We start from the raw sequence: 8,598 nt of genomic DNA, 5'->3' as shown, positions 1-8,598 counted from the left end.
AAAAGAGAAAAAAAGTCAGACTAGAGAAGGGAAAGTCAAAATCGCACCACAGAAGAGGAAATTCAAACTGGAACAAGGAAAAGAAACCAAGCCATTTTTATACACCAGACGTTCATTCACCTGCGAACAACCCACAACCCACAACCCACACGAGAGACAGCCTGCTTCGCCAGACACAGTGAAATAAGGTGTTGCTACAAGACTCCACCTTCCTCTATATAGCGAGACTTTTAAAAGGCTACATAACAACACTGTGAAAGGAGGGCGAGTTAGAAGTCTCTCTCTCTCTCTCTCTCTCTCTCTCTCTCTCTCTCTCTCTCTCTCTCTCTCTCTCTCTCTCTCTCCAATGCCATATTACGTCACTTCTTTTCATTTTCCTCTTTTCATTCCCTTCTTCTCCAGGCAGCGATTTTGGCCTTCCCAGCTTCGTGCCTCCTTCAGTTCATATGCAACCTCGATATAACAGATTAGGAAAAAAATATAGGTGCTTCCGTGTATTTTTTTCTCTACAGTTTAGCTACGTCATGTTTACTTTCTTGATTTTTTTGTTGTTGTAAGAAGTAGTAGTAGTAGTAGTAGTAGTAGTAGTAGTAGTAGTAGTAGTAGTAGTAGTAGTAGTAGTAGTAGTAGTAGATGTTGTTGTGTTGGTGGTGGTGGTGGTGGTACCGGTAGGGAGATAAGTATATACCTTAAGCGGATGTAATTTCAATTCATAAATCTACGAGTGTATGTATGTATGTATGTATTTATGTATGTATGTATGTATGTATCTATTTATCAGTATACCAGCAGCCGAAAAAGACGCCGAAATAGCCGAAGAAAGATGAAAATACAACACCTTGTCTCATTGTTGAAATGACAAAACAGAGAAGGTTCTCAGTTCCCTGCCTCCCTTCCTTCTAGTCGCCTTTTACAAGCACACCATCCACTCAGGCGACAAACCAATGGCCGTCCAGTCACAACGGGCAGGACTGACAGAAGAAGATCAGGAGGAAAATAAACAAAGAGGGTACACTAGAGGACGTAGAAGAAAACAAGTCATCAATGTAGTTTATTCAAGCACCACCAGACAAATTATTCAAGCGGCACTAGACAAATTGAAGTGGCAAGGAGTGATTGTTAGCGTCAGAAAAGCGGCACTTTCGGTAAAGGTAATAGTAGGATCTTTAGAGGCCTCACTTGCTCTTAGGTAAAGGTAAAAAAAAAAAAACAATGAAAATTCGATGGTGGCAGTGTTCTTCCAAAGTAGCTGATGAAAAATGGTAATGGGAAAATAGGTATTGTCTGTGTGTCTGTCTGTGTGTCTGTCTGTCTATCTGTTTGTTTGTCTGTTTGTGTCTATTTATCTGTGTCTCTCTGTTTATGTGTTTATTTGTGCCTTTTTGTATGTCTCTCTCTCTCTCTCTCTCTCTCTCTCTCTCTCTCTCTCTCTCTCTCTCTCTCTCTCTCTCTCTCTCTCTCTCTCTCTCTCTCTCTTAAGACATGCACAAAATGGTCTTATCTCCCATACGGTGCATTTCACCTCACCTTGCCTTGTCCATCCCAATACTTAAAGGCTTATTATTACTTTTTCTTTCAACAGCTTCTGCCACCTCACGCATCTCGCCCTCCATTACTGTCGCCACCCTATGTAATTTCCTTCTTCCCATTATTATGTAAGCTTGGCTCGTAATCCTCCGTCTTGTACATCATTTGTATCTGTTTTTTTTTTTTAATTTAATTTCTTCTTTCCCTTCACTTTGCTGCTATTGACGTTTCCTATTTTACCTCATACTTTTCAACAATGGTATTAATAATAATAATAATAATAATAATAATAATAATAATAATAATAATAATAATAATAATAATAATAAGTCATCATAGCGTTACATGTGACGATAATAACAATAATAGTAAAGATGATGATGATAATGATGATGATGATAATGATGATGATGATGATGATGATGATGATGATGATGGTGGTGGTGAAGATGGTGGTAATAACAAAAACAACAATAACAACAACAAGAACAACAACAACAACAACAACAACAAATAATAATAATAATAATAATAATAATAATAATAATAATAATAATAATAATAATAATAATAATAATAATAATAATAATAATAATAATAATAATAATAATAAGAAGAAGAAGAAGAAGAAGAAGAAGAAGAAGAAGAAGAAGAAGAAGAAGAAGAAGAAGAAGAAGAAGAAGAAGAAGAAGAAGAAGAAGAAGAAGAAGAAGAAGAAGAAGAAGAAGAAGAAGAAGAAGAAGAAGAAGAAGAAGAAGAAGAAGAAGAAGAAGAAGAAGAAGAAGAAGAAGAAGAAGAAGAAGAAGAAGAAGAAGAAGAAGAAGAAGAAGAAGAAGAAGAAGAAGAAAACAACAACAGTAATAATAATAATAATAATAATAATAATAATAATAATAATAATAATAATAATAATAATAATAATAATAAAAGTAATAATAATAATAATAATAATAATAATAATAATAATAATAATAATAATAATAATAATAATAATGATGATGATGATAAGTGCTTCTGAGGAGGAATTTAATATCCGAAAAGCAACTTTTTTTTTTCAAATGCTCTCCAGACAGTATCGTTTAAAAATCTGTTGAAAATTATACTACAGACCACAAGCCCTTACACACGAAGCGAGACTCTTGCCTCTGTGTACTCATCTTGGAGAGAAAGAGGAAGAAGTTCAGTCTCCTTACTGCTCTGGTCATCCTCTGTTAGCACTCACAGCACTATTAAAAAGAGGTTTCATGGACACACACGAGAGAGAGAGAGAGAGAGAGAGAGAGAGAGAGAGAGAGAGAGAGAGAGAGAGAGAGAGAGAGAGAGAGAGAGAGAGAGAGAGAGAGAGAGAGAGAAAAGGAGCTTAATTTTGTCTTTACCACGCGAGAAAGTTTTAAAGGCCCATACTAAAGAAAGAAAAAAACATCTTTGAAAGTTGTAAACGAATATGGGAAAAAAAAAACATCTAGCAGTAAAAGGAATAAACGAATTTTTTTTTTTTTTTTTTCCCATTCACAGTCGCAGACTAATCTTCCTCCTTCACCTGAAGCACCGTGTTGCTGTGGAGGGCTGGGAGCTGCTCCTTATGAGGCGGTGGTGAATAAAATACAAATACAAACACTCCTCTTTTAAAACAAACTCTCTCTCTCTCTCTCTCTCTCTCTCTCTCTCTCTCTCTCTCTCTCTCTCTCTCTCTCTCTCTCTCTCTCTCTCTCTCTCTCTCTCTCTCTCTTTCTCTCCGTAGAAACTTTCAGTGTGTGTGTGTGTGTGTGTGTGTGTGTGTGTGTGTGTGTGTGTGTGTGTGTGTGTGTGTGTGTGTGTGTGTGTGTGTGTGTGTGTGTGTGTATTTTCCTTGCCATTATTTAATTTTACCCGGCAATGTACACGCTACCATACTGTAAAGGATGAAGCACAGTTAAAAGGGATTCTTTCCTTTGTTTTTTTTTTTTTTTCTTTCTCCCTTCCCTAATAATTTAATACCCACAAGTAGGTAAGGAATACAAACCTAAAATGAAAACAAAGCAATTACAAAACAAGAACAACAACATGAATGAAAGTAACACCAGTAAATATCACAAAACCGAATACAAGAAAGGAAAAAAATATATAAATTGAAATAAGGAAAGGCCATCGACATTCCCACCATCTCGACTTCGCCTGATGATCTCAACGTTGCAAAGTTAAAGAATCAATCAATAAATCAATCTATCAATGAAGGATCTGAAGACGAAGTAGATAAACTCTATAGTCTATCATAATTTGGTCCAGAGTGGCTCGCTTACATAGCCACTCAACCTCTCTAGTTAATGCATTGCTTTTTTTATTATTATTATTATTTATCAGGAAGATTAGTCAAGGTGGAGGAATGAATAGAACAAAAAAGTAAAATAAAAATGTACAGTGTTCCTCCTTCCTCCACCCCCACAAAAAAATAAATAAATAAATAAAAATAAATAAAAATAAAGTGAAAATAAAGTAAAGATACCAAATAGAAAAAAAAAAAGGGTTATATACAATCTCAACAATGCATCTATCTTTGCTCTTACACATGAATGGCCAATAACTGCCAAAACTCTTCACTTGTTATTTTGTTACACCATACACCATACAAACCCCATACACACCTTTCTTACTCCATACACACTACATGCATCACATCTCTCTTTCTCTTCATACCACACACCATACACACGTAACCACATACGTCATTCTTACGACAAACACCAGGCACCATACATACACCATACAAACATTTCTTACTTCACGCACTAGACACAAAAACATATTCTCACTCCATACATTAATGAAAAAAAAGCACCATATACATCTTTCTTACTCCTTCACACCATCACCATACACACCACAATACGTGTCCATCACCCCTTCACGCCATACAAACATTTTCTTACTCCATACACTAGAAACACACCACACATACCCTCCTTACTCTTCACACACACACACACACACACACACACACACACACACACACACACCACATTTCTAACACTCCATCACTCCAAACAAACCATTTCCCTGCCTAGGCCACAGAACCACGTGCCTGCATAGACCCCCACATCATTCAGAGCCTCTACAGTCGTGCCCTAACTGCCCCGCGCCCTACACGCCTATTGAGGTCAAGCAACGCCCGCAGTCCTTGTTATGCACACGAGGGAGGCGGTGAAGGAAGAATAGGAGAGGGAGAGAGGGCGAGGTCACTTTATTATTTGTGGCGATGTGGTGAGATTCTTTTTATGGGTCTTCTTCTTCACGCTCTTCCCTTTCCTTCGCCATCCTCCTTCACCCTTGTTCCCCTTTCGCCTCCTCCTCCGCCTCCTCCTCCTCCTCCTCCTCCTCCTCCTCCTTCTCCTTCTCCTCCTCGTTCTCTCATTGCCGTCTTTCCTCGATTGCCTCACCGCCACCTTCTTCTTCTTCTTCTCCTCCTCCTCCTCCTCCTCCTCCTCCTCCTCCTCCTCCTCCTCCTCCTCCTCCTCCTCCTCCTGTTGCTTCATCTTCTTACTATTATCTTCTCTCTCTTTCGCCTCACGCATCCATTGATCTAATATCCTTGTTTTGCCTACCTCAGCTCGCTCTCTCTCTCTCTCTCTCTCTCTCTCTCTCTCTCTCTCTCTCTCTCTCTCTCTCTCTCTCTCTCTCATAGATTTTTGTTTATGTTCTTTTCAATATTATTCCTTTTCTTTTCCATTTTTTCTTCTTGTTCTTCTTGTTCTTGTTCTTCTTACCATTATTAATATTATTACTATTACTATTATCACTATTACCATTATTATGATCATTACTATGATGATGAGTAGTAGTAGTAGTAGTAGTAGTAGTGATAGTAATAGCAGTAGTAGCAGAAGTAGTAGTAGTAGTAGTAGTAGTAGTAGTAGTAGTAGTAGTAGTAGTAGTAGTAGTAGTAGTAGTAGTAGTAGTAGTAGTATGTATGTATGTATGTATATCAACATTGTTATTGTTATTATTATCATTATTGTTATTATTGTTGTTATTATTATTATTATTATTATTATTATTATTATTATTATTATTATTATTATTGAATATTTATTATTCTTATTATTAATTTTATTTTCACTCCAATCACTATCATCATTATTGCCGTCTAATTTCCAGTTCAGCAAAATTACCAATAAAATGTTTCTCTTCTTTTTTTTACATGATCTTTTCCTTCGTGAAATTATCACCATTATTACTATCATCATTATTTCTCTCTCCTTTTATCATTTCTTTCTCTTCTTTCTTCTTCGTCTTCTTCTTCTTCTTCTTCTTCCTCCACCTCTTCCTTCTCCTTCTCCTCCTCCTCCTCCTCTTCATCCCTCTCTATCTTCTTCTTCTGATTATTATTATTATTATTATTATTATTATTATTATTATTATTATTATTATTGTTATTATTATTATCACTAGTATTACTGCTGCTGTTGTTACTACTACTACCACAACTACTACTACTACTACTACTACTACACCAACCACCAATATTACCACTACCATTTCTACATCATCTCTATTCTCTTTTTTTCCTTACCATCATCATCATCACCATTAATATAAAAAATCACAGGTAAAGCTAACGAGCTGAAAAAATAAATAAATAAATAAACATGACCCGCCTATTCAGTGTTACGCTTCCCCCTCACAGGCTCATTTACACACTCCTTTGCCAGGCAGCACCATGACGTCACTCCCTCACACCTGATACCGCCCGTTATTGTCTGGATTTGGGTACCGTTGAAAATGACATCACTCCTGACGATGACGATGATACGGAATGGAAAGATAAGATACTGTAAGTCAAAGAAATAATTTTGAAGGCTAATGACGTATTCAGAAACGCTTTGCTCTCTCATAAAGACTATTTTCCAAGGCCACAGAGATGATTAGCCGTGTTGTCAAGAGTTTTCTTCTTTTCAATAATGTACAAATAGCCGTAAAAGCACCCTTGAAAATCAGTGTCTTTTCAACTAGAGCCTTTTCAACGTAATGGAGGTGAAGCGCAGAAGTGTTTTAGAATGGTCCTACGAACGACGTTTCGTAGGTAAAGAAAATGTAAATGAGTTTAAAAAAGACGGGCTGACTGCATTTCGTCTTAAACTCACATCCTGGAGACTCCCTCAACTCACCACCCACTTGAAAGGAAGAGAAACGAGGGTGCGAGGCGGCAGTGAGTGAGGAAAGGGGTGCGGAGGTCAGCGCGAGGGGGGTAGGAATGTAAATCAGGGAGAAGGGAGGGGGCGGAAGGGATGGGGGATGGGAGGGAGGAATGGAGGGAGATGGGTGAGAGAAGTAGAGGCAAGAGAGGCAGGTTGGTGGGTCAGAATGAGTCGAGACGCCTCAAACGTAACGCGGCTGTCAGACACTTTCGCTGCTGGTTTTGTGAAATGAGTGATTTGTACCTGTGTAACTTGTGGTTTTCTCCTCCTCCTCCTCCTCCTCGTCCTCCTCGTCCTCCTCCTCCTCCTCCTCTTGTTCTTCTCTTTCTCCTTCTCCTCCTTCTCCTACTGCTTTCCTTCTACATCCTACGCATCAAACTCCATCTTTTCTCACACTTCTTTCCCATCTTCGACTATCAGATCCTTCTCCAGTCTCCTCCCTCTGCTCCTCTTCCTCTTCCTTATGTTTCCCCTCTCCCCAAAACACTTATCACACACACATCTGCACTTTTCTTTCAGTTCTTCCCTTATTCTACTATCAATTCCTTCTCTAGATTCTACCACCAAAGATACGCTTCGCCTTTGCATAAACAGCTCAGTTATCCCTCCAAGTCACCAATCGTTTTCTCTCACACACAGGATACATTTCGTCAAGGGGACAATAAAGAAATCGAACTATTGGCGATACGCAGAGATCAAATGCAGCAGATTCCGAAATGAAGAGCCCAGTAAAGTGTGATGCATAAGTAAATGAATATCGGAGGATAATTATACACAAGAACAAGGAAAATAAGCAAATAAATTGACAACGGAGGGATAATTGTATATAAAAAGGATGATGATCATATTGCTGATTTAAGTTTAATCCTTCATTTTCTTAAAGGTAAAGGAAGAACAAACAACACCAGATTTGTCCGCCAAAAATGTATAACCAGGTATGATAGTATAAGAGGATTAAGAAAATAAGCAGGTAAATTGATGAAGTCTAAGGGTTTTTTTTTTACGGTGCAGGAAAATGAAGACAACATTACGGATTTAAAAGAGCAGAAACGTATATGGAGAATAAACGACAACAAACAGAAAATGATGATAAGCAATTAGACTAATGACTCGCGGATAATCAAGAAAGGAATATCACGGAAATACCAGTAATGACAGGCAGCAGCAGCAAATTTGTTGATTCTTACACGGCAGTTAATAAGCTACAATGGTTAATATGAAACAGACACAAAATGGCAAAAATAAATATATAAATGAATAATTAAATAAATAAATAAATAAATAAACAAAAATAAAAATAAATAAATAAAACTTCACTAATTTTCAAACAGATTACAACACACACTTAACATTTTCACTTTTCTCACCCTTGCCCTTATAAGCCCAGTGTCCTTGTTACGTGTGAAGATCCTCCTCATAATGTGCACGATTAATTCTGTAATATATTCCCTTGCTCCCCGCTCTCCAGGTGAGGCGAGCGGGTGTGAGGGGCTTAGCTGGCGGCGCGCGGGGCGGATAACACCAGGGCGCTGACAGGCCTCATCACGTATGCGCGGTGTCGGTATTTATTGCCGTGATAGGAAGGTGCACTCACGACCTGCTCACCTGCCTGATTCTCTCTCTCTCTCTCTCTCTCTCTCTCTCTCTCTCTCTCTCTCTCTCTCTCTCATGAGTGTATGTGTGTTTTTCTTTGTTGTTGTTGTTGTTCCATTTTCTTTTTCTTTTCTTCACTTGCTGCTGCTGCTGCTGCTGCTGCTGCGGCTGTTGTTGTTGTTGTTGTTGTTGTTGTTGTTGTTGTTGATGATGATGTTATTTTGTTGTTGTTGTTGTTGTTGTTGTTGTTGTTCCATTTTCTTTTTCTTTTCTTCACTTGTCTTCTCTTTTTCCCTTCCTCCACCTA

The sequence above is a fragment of the Scylla paramamosain genome, chromosome 2 (genome assembly GCF_035594125.1).
Source record: "Scylla paramamosain isolate STU-SP2022 chromosome 2, ASM3559412v1, whole genome shotgun sequence".
In the NCBI taxonomy this organism is placed as follows: Eukaryota; Metazoa; Arthropoda; class Malacostraca; order Decapoda; family Portunidae; genus Scylla; species Scylla paramamosain.
The sequence above is the reverse complement of the archived record's forward strand: the minus strand, read 5'-3'. Positions refer to the sequence as shown.